General features: G+C 39.6%; 1 non-coding gene and 1 pseudogene across 1 annotated transcript; both read left to right on the forward strand.

The window, feature by feature from the left end:
* The first annotated feature begins 262 nt into the window (after positions 1–262).
* On the forward strand, positions 263–338 carry TRNAS-GCU (transfer RNA serine (anticodon GCU)). The gene has a single exon. It is a non-coding gene; the product is annotated as a tRNA-Ser (tRNA).
* Positions 339–19726: 19388 nt separating this feature from the next.
* Positions 19727–23476, forward strand: LOC136319203 (tigger transposable element-derived protein 1-like; annotated as a pseudogene).
* The last annotated feature ends 4083 nt before the right edge of the window (positions 23477–27559 follow it).

Genomic DNA, 27559 nt, shown 5'->3' on the forward strand with positions numbered 1-27559 from the left:
CCTTAGATGTTCTAGTGGGATCCTTCCAATTTTAAAACCAAGTGACAACTGAACTTTATTCATGAGGAGCAAAAAATTGATACAAATAAGTAATAAGTAAGAAAAGTTATAGGAACACAATAGGCTTAGCTTTAAGAAATACTTAATAAAGAATATTCAGTATAATCAATAATATACAGATTTAGTTCAGTAACCAGAAGGTTGGTTTAGATGTATGATGTTGAAATCATTTGCTCTAGAAGTCTTTAAAAACAAAGCAGAGGCCCTGGCCGGTTGGCTCAGTGGTAGAGTGTCGGCCTGCTGTGCAGGAGTCCCGGGTTCGATTCTCGGCCAGGGCACACAGAAGAAGCGCCCATCTGCTTCTCCACCCTTCCCCCTCTCCTTTCTCTCTGTCTCTCTCTTCCCCTCCCGCAGCTGAGACTCCGTTGGAGCAAAGTTGGCTCCATGGCCTCTGCCTCAGGTGCTAGAATGGCTCTGGCTGCGACAGAGCAACGCCCCAGATGGGCAGAGCATCGCCCCCTGGTGGGCATGCCGGGTGGATCCCGGTCGGGCGCATGTGGGAGTCTGTCTGACTGCCTCCCCATTTCCAACTTCAGAAAAAAAAAAAAAAAAAAAAAAAGCAGGTTGTGGAGTGATGGCTTAAAAAAAAAAGAAGATTGAGATAACATATCAGGTATGTACCAGCCCTTTGAATATTATCTGAGTCATTTGCTTGATACCTAAAGTATTTTTTTTTGTTTTGTTTTTGTGTTTTTTTTGTTGTTGTTTTTTTACAGAGGCAGAGATAGACAGGGACAGACAGACAGGAACGGAGAGAGATGAGAAGCATCAATCATCAGTTTCTCGTTGAGCATTGCGACTTCTTAGTTGTTCATTGATTGCTTTCTCACATGTGCCTTGACCGCGGGCCTTCAGCAGACCGAGTAACCCCCTGCTGGAGCCAGCGACCTTGGTTCTAAGCTGGTGAGCTCTTTGCTCAAGCCAGATGAGCCCGCGCTCAAGCTGGCAACCTCAGGGTCTCGAACCTGGGTCCTTCCACATCCCAGTCCGATGCTCTATCCACTGCGCCACCACCTGGTCAGGCTAAAGTATTTTTTATAATAGAAGAGTTCTTTTTAATTGTCCACGGGCATATGTTATTAATCAAACTTTATCTTTACATTATAATTCATGCTAAAGTCCCTAGAAGTTAAAAACGTGTATGAGAATTTATTAAAATTTAAACACTCCATGCAGGAGGGCATTGTGAGGACATTCAAGAGCAGTTACTTTGTTTAGAAGTGATGTACTTTATGATTAGGGCTGATTCACACTCACTGCATTACTCCAGGGGAATTAAACACATTAATCTAATTATGAGAGTTTCACAGCACTCTTAGCAGAAGGGCATTCACCAAACCTCAATTATTTTTAGAAGATCTATCTTTGAATTTAATTTAAAATATGATTAAGTTTCCCTTTTTGTTATCTAAACTGATGTAAAATAATTGCTTAAGCTTATTCAAAGACAATAAATGATTTTATTAGCTTTTTGTTTCATTTAACAATAAAATGTTGCATATTTTTATTTAATTATATCACTCTCTAAACTAAACATAACTTTTATATTAGACAGTCTTTGTAAGGCCAGTAGCCGCCACCATCACTGCCATTCAGATGCAGGTTCCCATTAGATTCGGGCACACAGTAAAGAAATGGTGGAGCCAAAAAATGGTGGGCCATTCCTTTATTCCAGCCTCGCACAGCCAGGCAAGTAAAACACACACAGAGGGAAAACACTTCCCTTTCACTTAGGGCTCCCAAAGCCACTCATATGTTCTCCGGTTCCACAACCAGGAGAATCTTCTCTGGTTTATCCTAGAATCAAAGGCCCCCACCAGTCTCAGTCAGCCGTGGTTCCCCATCTGCACACCTTCTTCCTTCTCCTCCCTGCACAAACTGGCTTCTCCTTCAGCACCCTGCCATCTTGGCTCCCTCCTTCTTCTCTGCCATCTTGGCTTCCTTCTTCCTCCTTCTTCTGCTTTTTCACAAACTTTTCTTGGTGCAAAAACCCCTCCTCCAGCAACATTAGCATAACAGTGGCCCTTCCCAAGCAGGAAGATAATTAGTAATTTCACAGACCAGTGCCAGGATCTCTCACATTTTCTAAAAGTCATATGTCCATCCAACATGTGAGCTGGTGCCCCCTCTGGTTGCAGCCCAAGAGTCAGTCCATGTACATGGGACCTCAGGCCTCCCCCCTCATCTCTTCCATCCTGGCAGCTCATAAGACTCTGTCTCAAGGAGTAGCACATGGCAATGGTGGCCAACATTTCCATCTCTGTTCCAGAGAGCATGTTGCCATCCACCCCTATGTCCCACAATTGCAAACCTACCAGGGGCATAGTAGGTACTCCTTGCTGCTGGGCTTTTACCTTCTAGAGACTGCAGATGGCAACTCCAACCTTCTCATCCTCAGAAGAGAAGCTGGAAATGACAGCTACTGCTGACTCAGATCCACTTCACCAGCACAGCTCCATCTTAGGCTCCTGCAGCTGCCGGCTCTTGTGAAGCTGAACCCACAATTGCTTCTCGAACAACTGTTCCTGCCAATGTTCAACTTCCAAGGCAAAGTGCAACTCACGGACCTGTGCAGTCTCCTTCTCCGGTGCTTGTTCCAGTTCCAGGATCTGCATCTCTTTCTCCCATGGCCATTCCAACTCCTTCAGCTCCTCAGTTGGCAGGCTTCAGGCAGCCTCTTGCGCAGAGCTCTCTGTTTCTTCTCTCAGGGATGTAAAAATCAGCCATCCCACCATCCCCAAAATGACAGTCATGGGGAACCATGACAACAACCAGTCCTCTACCTCACCCCTCAAGGGTGGTGGTGGCTCCATACCAATCTGATCCGAATCCTGCCACAAAGGACACCAGTTGTAAGGCCAGTAGCCACTGTCATTGCTGCCATTCAAATGCAGGTTCCCATTAGATTCAGGCAGACAGTAAAAAAACAGTGGAACCAAAAAATGATGGCCCATTTCTTTATTCTAACCTCTCACTGGCAGGTGAGTAAAACACACACAGAGGGAAAACACTTCCCTTTCACTTAGGGCTCCCAAAGCCACTCATATGTTCTCCGGTTCCACAACCAGGAGAATCTTCTCTGGTTTATCCTAGAATCAAAGGCCCCCACCAGTCTCAGTCAGTCCTGGTTCCCCATCTGCACACCTTCTTCCTTCTCCTCTCTGCACAAACTGGCTTCTCCTTCAGCACCCTGCCATCTTGGCTCCCTCCTCCTTCTCTGCCATCTTGGCTTCCTTCTTCCTCCTTCTTCTGCTTCTTCACAAACTTTTCTTGGTGTGAAAACCCATCCTCCAGCAACATTAGCGTAACAATGGCCCTTCCCAAGCAGGAAGGTAATTAGCAATTTCACAGACCAGTGCCATTTTTAATAATAAAAGTGAGCAAACTCAAAAATTATATTTTACAAACTCATTTGCCCAACAGTCTTAAACCAATAAGGTATAAATATTAGACAATTTTATTTTTCCCAGTCACTGCTTTCAAATATGCTTTGTCAAATCTTTCTTTCCTGACTCCTTGTATAGCTTTCTGGTCAGTTTGAATATTTTGAAAATTCAGTCCAGTGTAAGCCAGTTTAAAATTTCAAATTTTGTATTCAGTTTAGTATTCATAACGCCTCCTTCCAAAGCACTGGCCAGCTGCCACCTGAAGGACACAGAGATGCGCAGGTGCCACTAAACATAAAATGTCATCAGACTGTGATCTGCTCTTTTACTTCTTCAAAGAGGTGAGAAACACGATATTGAGGAAATGGGGATAGAGACAAGACCATTATTGCGCATCAAAAATCCATGTGTTCCTCCACATTTCCCAGCCTTCGTGCACCACAGTGGGGCGATACGACTATTTCTCACTGACGAAACATTAGGGGAAATGAGGCATCTCCTCTGGTCTGGGCAGTTAGAGTCAAGTGTATCATCTCCATGTGCGCGTTTTCCTTGGCTGTGTGGCTGAATCAAAGGACTCAACCACCTGGACATGGCAGTGTTGGACTGGACATAGCCTCAGCCTCTGATTTGCCACTGGGAGAGAAGCCGCCCACCCAGCCTGTATCAGACTGTCATGTGAAGGGATACACACCTCTGTTTCACTCAGCATCTGAGAGTGGAGTATTTATTTGTTATCATAGCATAATCTACCATGCCTCTTAATTAATGCAAAAATATGCTGGGGGTGAGGCAAAAAAAAAAAAAAAATCAGCTACACAGAGCCTGAGCAAAGAAAGGCAGGAGAAAGGAAGGATGACTACTAAAAATGATAGCAAGCCGTCTGAGCCCATTTAAGCTTGTCTGCACACAGGTGAGGAGGCAAGAAAGAAACTGGCAAGGTAAAGAAGAAAGAGCATAATAAATGGATCCATTTTCGTGGAAGCAAATAGATAACTAAGATAAAGAGCTAAGTCTCACAAGGAGTGTTTGCTCACAGACAAGAGCAAAGGAAAGTAAAAGGGCAGAAGAAACAAAGAAATCAGAGAGGAAATTATTAAACGTTGTAGAAAACCTAGTAAGAGCAAAATGGACCGCCTTTGCCTAACTTCTGATAGAGGCGTGATCAAAGGAATTTCCAAACGACTGAGCTGGTATTGATCTTTTCACACATACTTAAATTTATTCAGCTTTATCCCCTCAGACCATCCTTAATACCTAGTCTTAATTTGTGCTAAGCCTGATATCTTCTAAATTTTCATGCTTTTCATGCATTTCTAGGCAGAGTTACTCATGCTCCATGCACACAAGCAATATCCTAAATTAAAATTGGCAGTCGTTGAGGTAGGAGAGACTTGCTCAACCTGAACTCAGCGGAAGCACAACAGCATTAAGCACAGGTTTTACAGAGAGGTATTTTGTTTGAATTGAGCACCAAACAGAAGAAAAGGTATATTTCATGTTAAAAATGGTTAGAAAATGTAATTCACAGAAAAGTGCGTTCTAGTTTATATTAATGAGATAGAAAGGAAGGAAGAAAGGGAAAGATGGAAGGAGAGAGGGAAAGGCGCCAGGTTTTACATGTTTGCTCCACTGTAAGCTATCCCTCCTTCCTATTTCTGCTCTCTCCCCTAAATTCCTACGCCAGTAATGACTAGGTCATTGCATAATTGGGGATGTAAACTAATTGTTCCCAACAAATGAGTCAATATATTTGGAAATAGGAATTTATTTTACATGTGCCAGTATCTGTCTTTGAAAAAAGTGATGATTATTGATCAATTGTCTCATCAATACTTCAGACTTTAACTTCTTTAAGGTCCTTTTTTCAAGAGCACAGGACAATTATTATTTGGTTCCTCCATAAAATTGATAATCAAGCCTCTCTACTCTTTGGTTCCAATGTCTCTAGGTATTTGACCATTTCTTTTATTCACACTGCATCATACTCCATCTCAAGACCTCATCACCTTATCCCCAGATCCTCAAGTTCTTCAGAGTTCCCAGCCTTCCAGAGAATTCTGAACACCTCCTTTAAGCATAGTTTTTATTATGTCATTTCCAGACTTTAAATCTTTCGATGTTTCTCCATCATGTATAACAGGGATTATTTATAGATGGGATTCAAGAGAATTTTTTTTTTTTTTTTGTATTTTTTTCTGAAGCTGGAAACGGGGAGAGACAGTCAGACAGACTTCCGCATGCGCCCCACCGGGATCCACCCGGCACGCCCACCAGGAGCGATGCTCTGCCCACCAGGGGGCGATGCTCTGCCGCGACCAGAGCCACTCTAGCGCCTGGGGCCTAGGCCAAGGAGCCATCCCCAGCGCCCGGGCCATCTTTGCTCCAATGGAGCCTTGGCTGCGGGAGGGGAAGAGAGAGACAGAGAGGAAAGCGCGGCGGAGGGGTGGAGAAGCAAATGGGCGCTTCTCCTATGTGCCCTGGCCGAGAATCGAACCCAGGTCCCCCGCATGCCAGGCCGACGCTCTACCGCTGAGCCAACCGGCCAGGGCTTCAAGGGAATTTTTGAAGACACTGAAATTCTGTGCAAATATTTGTACATTGTACATTATTAAAAATACCCAGTTTTTTTTATATCCTCCTTGAGGCCCTAAAAGGGTTGAGGATTACCAATCCCTAAGGCAAAATCAAAACTCAGTAACCAATGTTCAAGAAATAAGATTAAGCTTGCTTTTCACTGGTAGCCCCTAACTAGGATCTTCTGCTAGACTACTGCTTCTCACCCTATTCATTCATGTATTCATTCATTGACTGAACATCCACTGAGCACATCTGTGTTCCAGACATGACTATAAGCATCGAGGACACCTAGGTGAAAGAATAATTTCTACTCTAAAGATTTTGCAAGCTAGAACTCCCCTCTCAGGCATTTAGGGAATTAGGTCTACGACCAGGCTTAGTATTGATATTTTAGGAATTGAAACAGGCATGGGAATAAGGTGAGAGAAATGGCCTGCAGGGGTCAGGAACAAAAAGGGAATGGAAATAATATCAAAGGGATCCTGACACATCACGTACAAAGGGGAGTAGTGGGCAGAGAACTAAAAATCAGGCAGTAGCATAATTTAAAGCTCAGCCAAACCAAATGGAGTACATGAACTCAAGAAGACAAATAGGAAGTGGAGCCCATAGAGACTCTGGAGTCCCCACACATGCAGCCAGACTCCTTACTGCGGAACTTCCAGCTCTGCTGAGGGTAAAAGGTAGGTGCCAGGACTCTGAGCAACGGCAAAACAGGGCGTTAAAGTGTGCTGAGAGAGTCCCAAAATGCTTTACAGTGGTGGTCACTCAATCTGACCATACCACAAGGAGCAGGGGTTTTTTCAGATGGATAGAGGAGAAGGCAGGACATCTCATAAAAAGAGAACAATAAATACAAGGGCCCTCAGGGAGTTGACACAATATATTTTGGGAAAACAAAGAGATGGTTTAGTACAAATGGAAGCTTGGACAAAAGTATTAGAGATGACGACAGGTAACCCTCTCCAAGTTTATAGATACTTGACATTTAAAATAAAATTAGGTTTATAATTCAAAAGGTCAGAGCAGAAATAACTAGACCACACCCCTTTATTTTACAGACCCAAAACTCAGGTTTGGGAAGGATATTTGTCTCACCCAAGTTAACAAGCAGCAGAGGGAATGCTGCTTTTCTTGTTTGCTAGTCTAAGCTTTGCGTCAAGTCACCCCTCTGCCACACAACCGGCTCTGAGACCTGATCCAAACCATGCGGCCTCATACCGGAACTAGGGCATGGAGTGGGGGTGGAACCCAGGACTACAAAGTCAGAGCGTAGGTGGGAAAACGGTTGTCTTCTACTGTAGTGGTTTATAATACTGAGCAGCTTTGGACATTCCAGTGAGAAAACCAGGAGAGAAGACATGGAAAAGGTGAGGCAATTCTCTCCCTCTGTCCACACCAAGATTAGGCCCTAACACTGTGCTGGTGCCTAGACAGTGATGTTCGGGTAAACGTCCAACCCCAGTATTCAGGGCAGGGTGTGAAGAACCTCATTTGTTTGATTTTCCAATTTTTGTGCTATAAATATTCCCTTCAGGGCCAATTTCAAGCTACAAATGCAATATCACTGAGATGCTTAGAGTTGGCTCTCAGGACTCAGTACAAGCTGGTTCAAACACACCACTCCCATTAGTCCTCAATAAGCACCTCACGAATCCATCAACAACCCACCAACCACCACCTAGAGGGTCTTTAAACTCTCGTGCCTTCCTAGCACAACAGCACCAGCCTGCTCCTCCCTGCCTTGGCTCACTAGCTTGAACTTGACCTTGGTCCCAACAGTGTTGCCCATTACACTTCCAGGAACAAGTGTGACAAAAGCCTTGGCCAGAACCAATTCCTTCTGGAGTACTCAAACGGTCTAGCCTTACTTCTGCAATTATGTTGAGATCGTGCCGAAGGAAGCTCAGCAGCAGTAACACAGAAATCAGCCAAGTGTGACACCTAGAGACAATATGGAGTAATAAGAGAAACCTATATGGAAGGTTGCTGGTTGCTGGTGACATTCACGAGCAACTTATAGGGAGACAGAGGCTCATTCACCACTCTTCATATCACTACTGGAATTGTACCCTAAATGTGGCTAAATGTGGATAATAGGCTCTGGACAAAATACTACAGTGGGGGTCCCCAAACTACGGGCCGTGGGCTGCATGCTGCCCCCTGAGGCCATTTATCCGGCCCCCACCGCACTTCCAGAAGAGGCACCTCTTTCATTGATGGTCAGTGAGAGGAGCATAGTTTCCATTGAAATACTGGTCAGTTTGTTGATTTAAATTTATTTGTTCTTTATTTTAAATATTGTATTTGTTCCCGTTTTGTTTTTTTACTTTAAAATAAGATATGTGCAGTATGCATAGGAATTTGTTCATAGTTTTTTTAATAGTCTGGCCCTCCAACGGTCTGAGGGACAGTGAACTGGCCCCCTGTGTAAAAAGTTTGGGGATCCCTGTACTACAGTCTGGTACTTCTCTTAAGACCTGAACCATTCAGTGCCCAGCCATGCTAAAGTGGGTATTTGAAGAAAAGACATTCTAGGGCTAGAGAATCGTGCTGGTAGCTTCTCCTGTGCCTCAACCACCTAATCACCCTAACTGGGCCCTCTGCAATTATCAGCGGGAGGCTTTCCTGCACTCCCTGCTGCTTCTCCCTTGCACTTCTCATCTCCTAAATCGAAGTTAATTCAACCAGGTCACCCTGGCAGCTTTCTGCTGCCCCCTTCTGTCATCAAGTGGTGGTAATGACTCGCAGCCCCATCCTTTAGACAGGAATCCGAAGTCACCAGGAATCTTCTCTTGCTCAAAATCGTTCCTGCTCGGTTCTCTTCCTGCGGGTGTGTGCGTGCTTCTGTGAACTGTGGACAGCTCTTCCTGCTTCGTGCTCTGCTTTGGCTTCAGAGACAACGAGCTCTTCTGGATTCTTTCCTAACTTCTCTGTTGACACTTGTTGAGTCCTTTCCTGAATTTCCTCCTTTCTTATTAACAATGGGCATCTTCAAAAAGACCATCTGCTTCCTCTCCCATAAGGACATCTGCTTGTTTTCCCATATATTCACTCCTAAGGGAAAATCATCCCCTTCCAAGTTTTCAGTCAGCCTCAATAAAAATTAAAGGTTTCCATTATAAGACCTAACGTTTAAAATTTTTTTCCTAAACTTCTAAATTATTTACTTTTTTCCTATTCATAGTCTTTATTTATACATATTTATGGGCTAGAGTTAATAGTGTAGCTGGCTGTCTGGCTCTGGCATTCAAATGACCAAAGTATAAGATCTAGGCCTCTAAGGAGCAAATGATATAATCTTTCTGAAAAAAAAAATTGAAATATTACTTCCCATGTGTATGTTCAGCAAACTTCTACTGAAAATTCATCAAAAATGGGAAAACAATGGTTAATCACACCCTGAAAGTAGGCAAATATGTAAACAAACCAAGCTGATATGAAAAGTGGGAGTATTGCCTCTACGTGGGCATTGGCAAAGGGTTACTATGGCAACCCCCATCCTGGTTCAGGTAGTCATGTACTAGGGTCTGCCAATAACAAAAGATAGTCTTAATTTCCAGAATGCTCCTGGGCCCAGAAATATTGTGGCCAGGTTGGTAACTTGTTTAAGTTCCCTTTCAGTCCTAGAATTCTATCAGTCCATAATTTTAGGAGTATGAAAAATATTTGTTGTAATGGAACATGGCAGCACTTGATACATTTAGGCAAAAGAGGAATGCACTATCTTGTTTTCACTAGCCCCTGCACCCTGCCTCAGTGCAACCCTATTTTTTAATTATTTTTATTTATTTATTCATTTAGAGAGAGAGAGAGACGAGGGGGGAGGAGCAGGAAGCTTCAACTTCCATATGTGCCTTGACCGGGCAAGCCCAGAGTTTTGAACTGGCAACCTCAGCATTCCAGGTCGACGCTTTATCCACTGCGCCACCACAGGTCAGGCCCAGTGCAACCCTATTTAAAATGAACAGCTTCATAATTTACAAACACACATACATGCTAATTATTCTATTTTCTAAAGAGGTGGAAAGACTCATAGTTAGTCAGTGTCAGTTCCAAACTGGGTGAGCTATATAGAATTAAGTTCTAAGCTTATTCTTTCTAAAATTATCCATAATAAATAAGATTTTGGCTCATTTGACTATAAATGCTATAGCTCAGTATATGGAAGCAGGGTTTATTAAAATCCCCACCTAAGTTATTACTGAATATGTTCCCTACATGTCTGACATGACTTTTCTAAAAGTAAATTAACATTTATTCAGAAGTGAGATAAAATACGTCTACAATACAAGCAAGCACCTCATTTCTATTTTAAATAATTGTACTTGATTTTACTTTTTACACTAAACATGGGCATTTTCCACTTTTAATAAAGAAGTATTTTTTGTCGCTGAATAAAATTAGTTGATTCAAATCAAATTTTATGTTGCCAATTTTATAAAAGTAGATCTCTCTGAAGTAAGATGACATTGGGAGAATTTAATATATTTATTATAAAACAGCTTTAAAATAGCTTCATTATAATGTTGCCAGTAGATAAAGCCATTACCACCCCCTAGATTATACATATTATACATAGTCTAAGGAATGAGACATCCTATTCTTGACTTTTAAAATAACAGTTTTATCCGTCATATAAATTACTCATATGTAGAGATCTGTTTCTATACACATGTGGGAAAATATATTCAATCAATTAAGGTTTAATTTAAAACAGGCAATATCACTGACATTTAATATATGAATATATAAGAACTTAAGATTGAACGTATGTAATATTACTGACAAAAATTAACAAATTTTCAATTATCTCCTGTTTACACTGAAAACAGAAATGTTTTTGTAAAATCCAGTCTGCCTCAATAATAAGTGGTTAGAAACGAGTAATAAAAAGCAGGTCTTACATTCCCAAGTTTTCTATTTCAGACAGTCAATATAAAAATAAATAAAAAATAAAGTCATAAAAATTTTATGTAAACACATAGTTCACACCACATAGTTTAGTGCTTTGAATTAAAAAACAACCATAAAGATTAGTCATTAAATTGTTGATGGTCCTTAACATTTCTTGGACATCTACCAACGTTTGTACATTTAAACTGTGTAGAAAACCTGTATTTCCTCAATATTGCCACTAGGTAGCAGAGATTGGCAACTCAGTCTTGGCCTAAAAGTACATAATTAAAACAGAATATGAAACTCCAAGTCCTATGGAAATGGTAGGCATAGAGAAAAGGGTTTATAATACAGTACTTTGGGTCAAAGCAGAAAAGAATTTTTGAGTCTTATACCAGATTTAGGTTTGCCGTATGAAAATTTAAACTACTGGAATTTTATAATTTGACACACATGGGAGTAGGGAAGAAAAATGGTGCTGAAAGGCAAAAATGTCTTCCCTGTTATTTGTCTGTTTTTCACTATGAGAAATATTACAATAGAAAAACAATAAGAAATAATTATAAGGGTTAAAATCCATGGTTCTCTACTCTACCCACTTTGGAACAACACAGATAAATGTATGTATGCAACTATTAGAAACATAGACTTCCAGATTAATAAATTAGTTTAATTTTGACTGAAACCAGCTGGTGGCAGTCAGTAATTTAAATGCCTTTAAATGTAGCTCCTTATTTATAAATCCCGATAGTAATTTTCACTCCAAACAACATTTTTAACAGCTTTATTAAGATAAAATTAACATACTCATTGAAAGTATAAAATTCAATATTTTCCAATATAGTCACAAAGTTATACCACTATCACTACAATCTAACTTTAGGACAACTTGTCTCCCTTAAAAGAAGCCTTGTACCAATTAGCTGTCAACACCCACCTGCTTTGCCACGCCCCTCAGCAAGCACTAACTTCTTTGTGTTTTTTTGCCATGGCCTATTCTGGGTGTTTCATGTAAATAGAACCATGCAATATGTGATCTTTTGTGACTGGCTTTATACACTTAGCATAATATTTTCAAGGTTCATTCATGTTGTAGCATTATCAGAACTTCATTTCTTTTTTTTTAGTTGAACTTTTCATATAATTATAAGAAATAACACAAAGAGACCCCATAAACCCTACACCCAGTTTCCCCAATGGTAACTTAAAACTCCTGTTTATAGCTGAAAATATGTAGTGTTTTATGTACCACATTGGCATTAGTATATGCCATTAATATAAACCACATTTTCTGTACCTCTTCATCAGTTTGTGGACTTGTTTCTACCTTTTGGCTATTATGAATAATGCTACTTGGCATACTTGGAATAACAAACATTGACATACAAGTATTTATTTGAATCTCTGTTTCCAAATTTGGGGGTATAAACCTAGGAGCATGATTGCTGAGTCATATAATTCTATGTTTAACATTTTGAGGAACTGCCAAACTATTTTCCACAGTGATTGCACCATTTTACACTCCCACTAGCAATACACAAGTGTTCCAAGTGCTGTTTTCTGGAGGTTGTTTTTTTTTATTGCCATCTTAGAGTATGTGAAGTGGTATTTTGTTGTGACTTTCATTTGCATTTCCCTAATGCCTAGTGATGTTAACCACCTTTCGTGTGGTTATTGGCCATTTGTATATTTTTGTTGGGGAAATGTCTATTCAAATTCCTTTCCCATTTGAAATTGGGTTTGTCTTTTTATTATTGCATTTCTGAAGTCTTTATACATTTTGGATATGTTTGTTTTCTGATATATGATTTGCAAGTATTTTTCCCATACTGAAGTTTATCTTTTTATTTTCTTAACGGCATTCTTTGTAGCACAAAAGTGTTTCTAATGTAGTTTAATTTTCCATTTTTCTTTTGTCACTTTTGCTTTTTGTGTTATATCTAAAAACCATTGTCTAACTCAGGGGTAGTCAACCTTTTTATACTTATTGCCCACTTTTGTATCTCTGTTAGTAGTAAAATTTTCTAACCACCCACCGGTTTCACAGTAATGGTGATTTATAAAGTAGGGAAGTAACTTTACTTTATAAAATTTATAAAGCAGAGTTACCACAAGTTAAAGCATATAATAATAATTACTTACCAAGTACTTTATGTTGGATTTTCGCTAAGTTTGGCAGAATAAATCTTTATAAAACAACTTACAATAGTTAAATCTATCTTTTTAATTATACTTTGGTTGCTCTGCTACCACCTACCATGAAAGCTGGAACGCCCACTAGTGGGCGGTAGGGACCAGGTTGACTACCACTGATCTAACTCAAGGTCACATAGATTTACTCCTATGTTTTCTTCTAAGAGTTAGATAATTGTAGCTCTCCTATTAGGTTGATGATCCAATCTTAATGAACTTTTATATGTGTGAAATAGGAGTTCAACATCGTTCCTTTTCATGGTGGACATTCAGTTGTCCCAGCACTATATGTTCAAAAGACTATTATTGCCCAACAGTTGAATTGTCTTGGTCCAAGTAACATTATATTTTATATAATTTGCATGTGTTTGAAAGTAAAATTAAAAAGTATTGCTCCAGATGCTGTACTGAAACTCAAACAGACAAAAGTTATTCATTTATACATTTCAAATGAGTTTGTAATTTCAATATGCCTAGCTTTAATAGATACTCAATTATTTTTTTGGTAAATTAATGAATAAACAAACATACTTACTTGATATTTTTTTCAAAAAAAAATCAGTTTACATATGTCTACCTTCATTTTCACTTTGTCTATTTTACTTTTGAATTATAAAATTCTTAAATTTTATAAGACATAACACTACAGAGTATAATAAATTCTCATTTATATCTATTTATTTTGCCTCTTGATAAAAATTATTACTATTAAGAAACTTATTTAGAAGACTACCTATATTGAAAGAGAATCTGACCAGATGGTCAAGTTTGTACAAAATTTGTCTTTTATTTCTCATGAGTGCTGTTTCTCGAACTTGACCCCAATCTGCTAGTAGCAGCTGCACATGACACACAAAATTCCTCATAAACTTACTTAATAAAAGTGATGTACAGCCTGACCTGTGGTGGCACAGTGGATAAAGCGTCAACCTGGAAATGCTGAGGTCGCCGGTTCAAAACCCTGGGCTTACCTGGTCAAGGCACATATGGGAGTTGATGCTTCCAGCTCCTCCCCCTTCTCTCTCTCTGTCTCTCTCTCTCTCTCCTCTCTAAAAATGAATAAAAAAATAAAAAATAAAAAAAAATAAAAAAAAAAAAGTGATGTACAATGTAATGAGAACAACTAGTACCCACATTAAACATTGTACCAGGCATTTTACATTTGTTAAATCACTGGCCTAATGTGGCAAAGTTAGTAAGCTACTAACCTTGGATTCAAACCCAGGTCTGTCTGACTCTAAGAACAACTTGCTAGCTTCTTTATTGTGTCCTCTGGAAAGAGTAATCATTTATGAAATTTTCTAATGAACATTTAATACATGTGTCTATAGACATGTAGACAGAATTTAGATTTATAATTATAATACAAAGGAGGCCCAGGGACAAATAAGACTGCCTATTTCAAAAGGTATGCACCACCCAATATTTTTTATATATATATATGATATAACAGAGCTTAACTGGTGGTGATGCAGTGAATTGAGCATCAGCCCAGGATGTTGAGGACCCCAGTTCAAAACCCCAATGTCTCCAGCTAGAGCATGGGCTCGTTGGCTTGAGCATGGGATCATCAGCATGATCCAGAGGTTGTTGGCTTGAACTCAAAGATCACTGGCTTGAGCAAGGGGTCACTGGCTTGGCTTGAGCCCCCAGTCAAGGCACATATGGAAAGTAATCAATGAACAACTAAAAGTAAAGCAAGTATGAGTTGCTTCTCATCTCTCTCCTCCTCTCTTCCTCTTTCTCTCCCTTCCTGTCTCTCTCTTTCTCTCTGAAAAATAAAAAGTGAAACATAACAATATTAATTCATTTGTTCTTCCTTTTATTCACTTATTCTACAAATATCCTAGACATTATCCTAGACACTGAAGATGTATCAGTAAACAAACAATACAAACAATTTATACTCATAAACCTGCCTCGTAGTAGATAGATTCAGAAAAGGAATATAGATACCTAAAAATAAAAGTAGGTCTCTTTTAATAGTGAAAAAAATATGTGAATAAAATTCAAAAGCATAATGAAATAATGACGTGAAGAGGAGGGGCTACTTTGGCTCAGAGAGTCAGAAGAGGTCTATACATGAAGATGACATTTGCACTAATGCCAAAAAAGATGAGAAGAAGCAAACTATGTCAAGATCTAGGAAAAGAGAGTTCCAGACAAAAGGAGCAGACAAAACAAGTGAAAACACATGGAGATGAGAATAAGCTTAGCAGTTGGAGAAAGATGTAGAAGACTACAGAGATGGAGCATAGTGGATGGGAGTGAGTTCTGGGAACGAGGCTGAGGTGGGGCTATGTAGGCTCTTGTATACCATGATAAAAAGTGTGGCTACTGGTTTAATTTTATTGAGTAGACATTAGAGGATTTTAAGCAAATAAATAGCCAGTGGATATGGTAGAAATGGTCAATTCAGAATATATTTTAGAATAGAATCAAAGTTCTTGCTGAAGTACCTGATGTACTAGGTAACAGAAAGAAAGTTAAATTCATGAAATAAGGTCTTAATTTATCAAATAAAATTTATGTTGTGCTTTTGTAAAACAGAAGAGGAAAATGTACATTTCCTAACAGGATTGCAATTCAGATAAACTGTTTTTCTCTTCTCTTCTCTGGCAAATTTTACCGTCACCACATTGTGTAGTCCAACAATTGTAATCACACCTGCCTCTGCTGGCTGTGATACATAGTTTGTTGTACCAATGTTCTCGGTACAGAACAAGAGAAGAGAAAAGAATCAACAAAGGGCTTTTCATTTAAATAATTGTTGGTGATCCAAGTGGCAGCCCTGTCTGCCCCATCCACAGCCTCTGTCTCTGTAAACTGTGACCCCACCCAAGGAACCAGTCTAGATATCCTTGTTTGTAGTATGTCATTTCATTCCTTATTTCAAGACACATATGACTGAACCAAAATTACCCATGGCTAGCTTCACTGGCAGATCATTGCATAGATAAGAAAAACGACAAAGAGATCCCCAGTTCAGTTCTAGAACTAAACAATGGTGGAGAAAGAGCTTGAATCCACAGCAAAACCAAGCTGAGTACATGCTATAGTTATAGGGGAACAGAAACTGTGTAGTGGGCTAGGGTTAGGGACAGCGGATGTGAGGCCAGTATGAAGACAGAAGAAGTAGCAGACCAAAAAGCAGAAACAAGCGAGCATCTAGACTTAGAATTCAAGAATCTAATAATCTGGGTGGGTATGTCGTAACAAGAATTTCTGTCTGAGACACTCTCCTACTCCACTTAAAATATGATGCCACTTACAAATACTGGGCCTTAACTTGTATTAGGAACACATCTAGTGGAAGGCCTAGCTGTGGGGTGGCGACTAGTGGATGATGTTAACTAGCTGAGCTACCTTTTCCATTTTAATGAAACAATAATTCTGTCTCAGAGTATGAGTCTTTCAAGATAGCTTCGGATTACCAAGGTCACAAACCCCTCTGTGACTCTAGGAAAGGGAAGAATCTTAAAAATTATAATTCCTTTTTCTAAAAGCCCCCTAACTGATATTCCATGCCACTGATATTCCATGATGGCCTGCAAACTAAGAGTGAAAAATGGAAAGAAAAGGCATTTTTCCTGGCCAATTTTATTTGATTCAGCCCTAATTTGCTAGCTGAGATTAGAATGTGGAGATAAAATGCAGTACACAAGCATTACAAGTATATTTCCACATAGTGCTATATCATGGAGCCAAATAAGAAGAAAATGTGAAGGTTTATCCCTGGAAATGTGCAGGAACCTGATAAGGAAAAGGAAGTCTGGAAGGTGACAAAGTCCACAGATAAATTTAACCAAGTGTAGCAAAACTTGAATAATCAACATTCTGGGCACAAAAAAAATCTAAAATAGAAACAAGGACAATATGATACATTTTTAACTGCATATTTCCACACAAACTGCATTCCCTAGCATGTAGACCTATGCATTATGTATGTAAACCCCTAAAGAAGGAGCTGCAAAAAGGCACAGCTGATCATAGCAGTGATTGCCTCTAGAGAAGCCACCAGGGAACAGGCAAGGTCACAGGGCACCTAGGCTTTAGCTGTGACGTTTGAATTTGTTTTATTTACAACAAGAATATATTCATGAATTCATAATTAAAAGTATTTTTTAAGTATTTAACAACAATATGAGAAAAGGCTTGAAAAGAAAAAAAGAAAGAAACTATATCATAAGAAACTGTGCTAATGTGAAAATAATTGCGAAAAAGAGGGGGATAATGTTGCCCAGTTTGTCCGCCTGCAACTGTATGGAAATCATGGCTAAAGGCCCACAGATACATGCTAACAAATTCTGACACAAAATTCTTGCAAGTCCCTACAGTCAGTTGTTTCACGGAGGCGGGAAAGGATAAGATTTATCTGAGTAATGCTAAATAGACAAGTTGCAACAATTAGAGAATTCTAGGTTCCAAATGGATTTTAGTTCTCATCAAAAGAAAAAATGAACTGGCTTGAGCTCTCTCTTATCTGAACTTGATAAAATCTGAAAAGCAATCTCTCTCAGAAATATGGGAAGAAATGAGCTGAATTGGTAGTACTAATGAGGTAGACCCACACTTCAAACGCTTGAAGTCAGAGATGCTTCTATTGAAATAAGCTGGCAGTCAACAAATAGGACACAGGGAGTGATAGGTGATCTGTTCTAAGAATTGCTGTTAAGAGTACAGCCTAAACTTCAAATGTCAAATAATTATTCATTCTCTTATTTCTTTATGACCCCTTTCAAGTTATCTTGTTATTCAATACAACTGAAATTTCTAACATCTAACTAAATTTTCCTTAATTATTTGTCAGATTACTAGTCACAATTTCAAAACATTATTTTTTAAAAAGGAAAGATAAGGGGGAAAAGGTGAGAAATTTATTTACTTGTATGTCAGATATCTCAAAGATTTCCAAAGCATAATCTAATATAAATATATTCTAGGCCCTGGCTGGTTGGCTCAGCAGTAGAGCGTTGACCTGGCATGTAGAAGTCCTGGCATCAATTCCTGGTCAGGGCACACAGTAGTGACCATTTGCTTTTCCACCCCTCCCCTTCCCATTTCTTTCTCTTTCTATCTATCTCTCCACCTCCTGCAGCCATAGCTCAAATGGTTTGAGCAAGTTAGCCCCAGACATTGAGGATGGCTCCGCGGCCTTGCCTCAGGCGCTAAAACACGTAGTTTGGTTGCCAAGCAATAGAGCAGTGCTCCAGATGAGCAGAGCATCACCCCAGACAGGGGTTGCTGGGTAGATCCTGGTTAGGGAGCATGTGGGAGTCTGTCTCTCTGCCTTCCTTCCTCTAACTTAATTACATATATATATATATATATATATATATATATATATATATATATATATATAAAATCACACACACACACACACACACACACACACACATATTCTAGACCTGTGGTGGCACAGTGGATAAAGTATTGACCTGGAACACTGAGGTCACCTGTTTGAAACCCTGGTCAAGGCACATACAGGAAGCAACTATATGAGTTGATGCTTCCCACTTCTTTCTCTCTCTCTCTCTCTCTCTCTCCTCTCTGTAAAAATCATTAAATAAAATATTTTTAAAAATTCTAGAAGCACAAGGTAAAGTCAGGTTTATTTCCATGTACCTTACATACATCCTACCTACCTCACTGAAGACGTTCAAAAAGAAAATCTGAGTAATCATGATTTTCATGCAAATATAAAAGGTCACTGAAAAAATACATAAAATTTTAGAGAAATCTTCAGAATGTCTGGGATAAGGAATATAAAATAAAATTTTATTTGGAATCTGTTTCTTCTGTTTTTGAGGACGAAAACACAAATAAATAATTGAAGACATAAAAAAAGCACCCTTTTTTTTCCAAAGTGCTTTTGTATACACTAGTGAGTCACTGTTAATAGGGTGATGGCCTTTCAATTGATTTTCAGTAAATAACTACAGCTTTGTAAATATCAATCTATTCTTTTAGACAGTTCCCCATGGGCACAAAAACATGTGTTTTCTCCATGGCTAGAGATGGCCTATGAGTGATATTGCAGACCACAAAGCAAGTTGGCTAATTGGACTATGTGAGAATTGAACCCATGACCCTAGCATCTGCTAGGCTATAAGCAAAAGAGTTAATAATCAAATAGTAACTTCTCAAATAAAAAAATTTTTAAGAATAATGATGAGATGAACAGTATTTCAGAAAATAAAAGTATATTATTGAAGATACATATAGAAAATGTAGTATAAAATAAATTCCTGCTTTCAAATCATGTCCAAAATACTTTGTTGTTGCTGCTTTTAAATCTCACATAGCTTTTAATTAACTAATTTTGAATGTATCTTTTAAACCTAAAGTATTATTTATTTGTATTTTAAATGTCTATTCTTTCAAAAAAGCAATCTGTATTAAAAATCAGTTTAGAAGACTCTGTGGGTTGAAAATTCGTTGCTATGGAAACTATAATAAGCTGTTGATGAGAAAAGATTGGGTAAGCTAAGGTTGGAGCAAGTTAGTAATTAATAAGCTAGTAAGCTAGTAACCTAATAAATTTTCTGCTGATACAGAAAAAGAAAAGAACCACAAGGTTCAACACAAACTACCAGCAATATTCAGCTGCATAAACAACGGCTCTCTAGCAGTAGATACCAGGTGAATGCAAGAGCCAGAAAAACTAAGAATGACAAACTGTGAGTGCTAATTTTAGGTACTAACCTGGCTAGGCCACAGCACCCATATATTTGGTCAAGTGCCAGTCTCAATATGGCTGGGAAGGCACTGTATTTTTTAGATGCTGTTAACATTTAAACCAGTAGACTTAGAGCAAAGCAGATTATCTTCCACAATGTGGACAGGCCTCATTCAATCAGTTCAAGGACTCAAGAGAAAACAGACTGACATTCCTATAGGAAGAGGTCATTCGGTTTGCAGTGAGCCTTTGGACTCAAGCTGCGATAGCAACTCTTACCTCCGTTTCCAGCCTACTGCCCTACCTTTCAGATTTGGAGTCGTCAGCCCCCACAATCACGTGAACAAATTTCTTCAAATCTCTCAATAGGTAGAAGATGATAGATAGATAGATAGATAGATAGATAGATAGATAGATAGATAGATAGATAGATAGATAGATGATAGATCTTTTTATATGCTTATACAACAGGGATCCCCAAACTACGGCCCGCGGGCCGCATGCGGCCCCCTGAGGCCATTTATCTGCCCCCCCCCCACACTTTGGAAGGGGCACCTCTTTCATTGGTCAGTGAGAGGAGCACATTGACCATCTCATTAGCCAAAAGCAGGCCCATAGTTCCCATACTGGTCAGTTTGTTGATTTAAATTTACTTGGTCTTTATTTTAAATATTGTATTTGTTCCCGTTTGGTTTTTTTACTTTAAAATAAGATATGTACAGTGTGCATAGGGATTTGCTCATAGTTTTTTTTATAGTCCGGCCCTCCAACGGTCGGAGGGACAGTGAACTGGCCCCCTGTGTAAAAAGTTTGGGGACCCCTGTTATACAACCTATTGGTTCTGGTTCTCTGAAGAATCTTGACTAAGACAGGAACCAAAAAGGAACACTTTATCTCTTGTTTTAGTAGATTTCTTTCCTCCTTAAAGAAAAAAAAGACATAAAGAGAAATACTTGTCCTATGAAAACTTTTAAACACCGGTGTCTCCATGAAAGGAGTGAAGGCAGGCTCTGGGTTCACTTGTGCAACTGATGCGTAAGGAGCAGCTCCTACACAGCAAGGGGACTATCCCCGTTCTCTTAGGGACTGCAGCCGAGAACCAAGGAGACAAAACCCCAGACCTCACGGAGTTTATCATAGTGGTAAGACAGGTGTACGCCAACAAAAGTACAGTGTATAAATGGCGTAAGTGCTATGAAGACAAAGCAGGGAAGGAAGATAAAGAAGATTGCTCTTTAAATTTAGTGAGGAGGGAAGGCTAGGAGAATGTCAGAGGAAGAGAATACCAGGCCAAGGAAATGGCAGGCGCAAAGGCGAGGGTGTGCCCAGTGTGTTCACAGACCAGCAAGGAGGCCAGGGTGGCTGAGCAGGGTCTCCCAGAGAGAGAATAAAAGGAGACAAAGCCTTCCCCTCGTGAGATGGGAAGCCATTAGAAGGTTTGGAGCAAACGAGTGGCATGAGCTGACATGATCTTGAACAATTACGAGCTTCTCTTGTTTTATTGTTCTTCCCTTTATTGTGCTTTGCCGGTATTGTACTTTTTGCAATTGAAGGCTGTGGCAACCCTGCATTGAGCAAGCCTACTGGTGCCATTTTTACAACAGCATTTGCTCACTTTGTGTCTCTGTGTCACATCTTGGTAATTCTCACAATATTTCAAATTTTCTCATTATTGCTGTACTTGTTGCAGAGCTCAGTGGTCAGTACTCTTTGATGTTGCCATTGTAACTGTTTCATGGCGCCACAAAATGTGCCTGCATAAGGTGGGACTTAATAAATGTGTGTGTTCTGACTGCTCCACTGATATGTCATTATTCTGTCTCTCTCCCTCTCCAGGGGCCACCCTACTCCCTAAGACACAGCAAACTGAAATTGGGGGCCAATTAATAGCCTTACAATGACCTCTAAGTGTTCGGGTGAAAGGGAGAGTCGCACAGCTCTCACTTTAAATCAGAAGCTAGAAATGATCAAGCTTCTTGAGGAAGGCATGTGGAAAACTAAGATAAGGTGGAAAGCTAGGCCTCTTGTACCAACAGCCAAGTTGCGAATGCAAAGAAAAAGTTCTTAAAGGAAATTAAAAGTACTACTCCAGGGGACACATGAATGATAAGAAAGGGAAAAGGTTTATTGCTGAAATGGAGAACGTTTCAGTGCTCTGGATAGATCAAACCAGACACAACACTCCCTTAGGCAAAAACCTCATCCAGAGCAATGCCCTAATTTTCTCCATTTCTGTGAAGGCTGAGAGAGGCAAGGAAGCCGCAGGAGAAACGTCTGAAGCTAGCAGAAGTTGGCTGATGAAGCTCAAGAAGGGGAACCATCTCCGAAACATGCAGGTTCAAGGTGAAGCTGCAAGTGCCGGTGCAGCAAGTTATCCAGAAAATCTAGCTAAGATAATCAATGAAGGTGGCTATCGACCGATTTCGATGTAGATGAAATAGCCATGTATTGGAAGAAGATGCCGTTTAGGACTTTCATAGCTGGAAAGAAGTCAATGTCTGGCTTCCATGCTTTAAAGGACAGGCTGACTCTTCTTACTAAGTAACTGGGGACTTTAAGTGGAAGCCAATGCTCATTTTCCATTCTGAAAATCCTAGGGCCCTAAAAGAATGCTGCTGACTCTACTCTGCCTGCGCTCTCTAAATGGACAGCACAGCCCGGGTGACAGCACATCTGTTTACAACATGGTCTGCTGAATATTTTAAGCTCTCTGTTGAGACCTACTGCTCGGAAAAAATGATCCCTTTCAAAATATTAGTGCTCATCAACAATGTACCTGGTCATCCAAGAGCTCTGATAGAGAGATGCATAATGAGATTAATGTTTTTATGCCTGCTTATACAACATCCATTCCGTAGCACGTGGATGAAGCAATAATTCTGAATTTCGGGTCTTATTATTTAAGATATACATTTCATAAGGCTATAGCTGCCATAGATAGTGATTCCTCTGAGAGATCTGGGCAAAGGAAGTTGAAAACCTTCTGGAAAAGGTTCACCATTCTAGATGCCATTAAGAACATTCCTGATTCATGGAAAGAGGTCAAAATATCAACATTAACAGAAGTTTGGAAGAAGTTGATTCTAACCCTCGTGGATGAATTTAAGGGGTTCAAGCCTTCAGTGGAAGGAATAACTGCAGATGGCGTGGAAATAGCAAGAGAGCTAGAATTAGAAGTGGAGCCTGAAGATGTGACTGAATTGCTGCAGCCTCCTAACACTTTCACAGATGAGGAGCTGCTTCTAAGGGATTAGCACGGGAAGTAGAGGAAGCCATCTCCATAACAGAAAAGTGCAAAATGAAGACACAAGTGCTGATGTAGATGGGACCTACTCCCGGGAAAGATGCTGTGAAGATTGTTGAAAGGACACCAAAGGATTCAGAACAGTGCATAAACTTAGGTGGCAAAGCAGCAACTGTATTGAGAGGATTGACTCCAAACTTGAAACAAGTTCGGTGGGCAAAACGCTATCAAACAGCACTGAATGCTAGGGAGAAATTGTTCATGAAAATAAGTCAATCCATATGGCAAATCTCATTGCTATCTTAGTTCAAGAAATATCCACAGCCAGCCCTGCCTTCAGTAATCACCACTGTGACCACTCAGCAGCCATCATCAAGGCAGGACCCTCCACCAGCAGAAAGATCACCACTTGCTGAAGGCTCAGATGATGGTTAGAATTTGTGAGCAATAAAATATTTTTAAATTAAGGTACGTAAGTTGTTTTTTTAGATATAATGCTATTGCATATTTAATAGAATACAGTGTAGCATAAGTATAATTTTTATAGGTACCAGAAAACCAAAAAAATGTGTTACTTGGTTTTTTGCATGTTTGCTTGCTCTTTAGAGGTGGTCTGCAATCAAATTCATAATTATCGCCTGACCTGTGGTGGCACAGTGGATAAAGCGTCAACCTGGAAATGCTGAGGTTGCCAGTTCAAAACCCTGGGCTTGCCTGGTCGAGGCACATATGGGAGTTGATGCTTCCTGCTCCTCCCCCTTCTCTCTCTCTCTCTCTCTCTCTCTCTCTCCCCCCCCCTCTATAATGAATAAATAAAATCTAAAAAAAAATTTAAAAAAAATAAAATAAAATAAAAAATTCATAATTATCTGAGGTAGGCCTGTACTCTGGCTGCTCTATAGAGAATACACTATAGAAGCACAATAGTGAGTTAACGGAGACCTTTGAGATGCTATACCCCAGGCAAGGAAGGATGGTGACTGTAGTCATTAGATAGTAGATATGCAGTTTCATTAATATATAGGCTGCAGAATTCTAAGCTGGAGCTGCTACTTTGGAAATACCAAGGTCTGAAATCTACAGTTACTATGCCAAAGGTTTATGCAGTAACCCAAGAAAGCATTCTTAGAAGTTCCATAGGGGAACAGGTAGGAGGATCTATCAGAGATTTTGCAATTGTGATGATGACATTTATAGTCACAGCTAAAAAAACCTGAGATGTTCGTTTCATAGCTGTAGAGAAAGAGTATGGACCAAAAGGACATAAGGTACTCTGAAGTCTAAGAAAGGGAAGCAATGACTTTCCTAGTCTGTCTCTAATGTTATCCCGGATAAGCAAAATGCCTGCTATGTTTTCACATTCAGTATGTCTGGCACGTATATCCTGATAACACAAACATATGACTCAGGCTGTCTTAGTTGGTGGCAACAGCCATTAGAATCACCCACCTCTGCCTTCTTGCACTGATTTTATGCTCAACTAGCAACCTGATTATAATGCAGCTTCTTATGGGGATTTTCCCATAAGAAGTGAGTTTTACACTAGTAATCATGAACTTTAACATTTTCCTGGTAGTGATGCTTTTCATTGTAAATTAATAAATTGGTTGAAAGCTATATTTATGTGAATTCCATGAGTTTAACTAATATGACTCAACCCTTTTGAATCTGAATGCTCAGAAATTTCAGGTTTCTGTCTGGCTAAACTGAGGAACCGGCTCTGAATCTGTGCCAATGAGAGGTCCAGCATAAGAAACAGACCAGCCTCCAAGGTGATTTGAGTTGGACTTTGACAAGAGAGTAAGAGTTTGCTAGGCAAAGAATCCAGGAGGAAAATGGAAAGAACAATATGTGAAAACCACAGAGGCAGGAAACGGAGTGTTTTGTTCACATAATCGTTTAACATAAATAAAAAAGAAACTGAGAATTTGAGCAACGTTGGGAGATAAAGTTTGGAAAAGTTGTTGGTGGTCGTATCAACCATTGAACGCCATAGCAAAAAAATCTGGATTCTCTCTTAAGGCCAGGGAGGGTAGGAGCTATTCGTACACTGAAGAGGAATATAGATTTGTTTCAGAAAATTATCTCTGGTGATGGTGTGGAGCATGGGTTAGAGTGGAGAGAGCTTGGGGGGCCTGGGGGGGGGGGGTTAAGAAGAGTCTCAGTGGGAAACTGCATGAACCTGAACAAAGGCAGGGGCAATGGCAGGGAGGATGGAGAAAAAAAACCAAACAACACAATACAAACCACATGTGAATATTAATGGAAAAGTGTGGACAGATTTAGCTTAGCCAAATAACTCAAGACCAAGGACATTAACTGAGATATGGAATGGAGATGGAGAAGCAGGTTTTGGAGTGGAATATTTTGTGAACATACTGATTTTGAAATGTCTATGCTTCATCCAAGTGGAGATATCCAGAAGGCAGCGGAAACCACTCTGCAGTCCAGGAGAGCCATATGGGCGTAAGCTGTAACTTAGATGAAAAGCAACGTTACAGAAGTAGATAAGTTAGAATTTGGCAGTAGTGTGGGTGGTTCAGGGTGATAAGATGATTAAGAATGAAATTCTGGACACTCGCAATACATGAGGCATTGACAGAGTAAGAGGAGCTATTAAAAGATTTTGAAAAGTAATCAGAAGTGTGAGTCAAATAAATACAATGTTATAAAAGCTAGTGGAAATTAATATTTTATTTTTGTTTTTAAAGTCAATTTTAATGTTTATGAAAGTAATATATTTATGTATATATATCTTGAAATGAATATTTTAGAATCCAAAGACAAGTCAGCATTACCAAATGCTTCAGAGAAGGCTAAGAGAATGAAAGCTGAAAAGAGGCCACTCCATTTAGCAGTCAGGTCACTGTGGATCCTTACCAGACCCATTTCATAGGAGTGGTGGGGGCAGAAGTAAAACTGCAAAGACAATATTTGGGCATAACTCTTTCAAGAAGTTTAACACTTAAGAGAAATAAAATGGCAACCGTGAAGGAAAGGGGACCCAGAGAAGTGCCCCAGACCTTGTGTCTATTTCTTTGTTTTTAATCTCTTAATCTAATAAGCAAACATGTCCTATTGATATTTCATTCATATTCTGTTCAAGACTGACTCTTCCTCTCTTCCCCTGTTGCTCGTCAAGACTCCTTTGTCTCTGACCTGCTTTCAGTCCTCACAGCTACTCCCCCTGCTGCTGCTGGCTCTTCTGTCCCAGCCAGACTCTCCTCTGTGTCAGATTAATCTTCTAGAACATTAGTTACCTCATGAGAGTCTCCACGCAAAAACACTGCAGTGGGAAAGCAGATCTTAGAAATTATCATATCACACACACACAAAATATTGTAACTACTATATGTGTGGCAATGAATATTAACTAGACTTATCATAGTGATTTCACAGTATATACAAATATCAAATTGTTATGTTGTACACTTGAAACCAATATAATGTTAAACATCAATTATATCTCAATTTTAAATAAAAAATAAAAATTTGCCTTTGCACTTCATGAAAAGAAAACCTCAACAGTTTCTCACTCTCTCTTATCTTCTTCTCAGCCTGACATTGGACATTTGGCCAGGATCGGTCCTCCCCGTATGTACGATAGCCACCTGCTCCATCCAGGATGGGCTTCTCAGTGTTCTTAAGTCCCAGATCATTGAGCGTGCTCTTCCTTCTCACTAAAACACCCTCCTCTTATCCTCAGGTAATCCACCCCACCCGTCCTTCAAGGCCAAATTAATTTACAAGTCTTCTATAGAAAAGAAGGAGGAGGGGGAAGTAAGAATAATTACTAACGATTTTGTCTATTTTATCTTTCTGGTGGGCTAGAAAGAAGGGAAGAAGGAAAAGAAAAGGGGTAATGGTGAAGAAAATAAATAACACTGTCTGCATTAATATAGAGATCAATATCCATACAATTTTTGAAAGTGTTATTCCTGTCCCATGCATTTCTATACTTTTTTGATCTTGAAGTTTTCTGTTCAGATCAAATAGTAAAGTCTTGTTTTTCCAGTAGCATAGCAACTGCTGTGTTAAAAGTTCTAGACTTCTACTGAATATGTGCGATGACAGGTTTTGGACCCAGCTTTGGATTTCAGGGGCTGGAGAACCTGGGGAGCTGTTTAAGATTGCACACATTCCTAGAGCTTCCGTTATCACCTCCCTCAGGGAGAATCCCGGGTTTATGAGTCCTCTCACTGATTAGTAGCCTCAGGTATGGGTTTGAGAATTTTTACAGACTATATTGGGTAGGAAAAGGCAGAACTTTCAAGTTAGTTATTCCCAGTAAAAAACAAACAAACAAACAAAAAACATAAAAGCAGGACATAATTGGGTGATGCCCAGTTCCTCAGAATATAAAGAATAGCCCCAGAAAAGTATTAAATAGTATAAGGAGACTTTTCCCTCTAAATAGTCACATAAGAATTTGAAAAATATGTAAGGAATGCAGTATCAAAGTAAAAATAAATCAGCCAACAGACTGTCTCCAATCTGTCGGGTGATATATTTGGTATA

Source organism: Saccopteryx bilineata, chromosome 1 (genome assembly GCF_036850765.1).
Source record: "Saccopteryx bilineata isolate mSacBil1 chromosome 1, mSacBil1_pri_phased_curated, whole genome shotgun sequence".
NCBI classification, from domain to species: Eukaryota; Metazoa; Chordata; class Mammalia; order Chiroptera; family Emballonuridae; genus Saccopteryx; species Saccopteryx bilineata.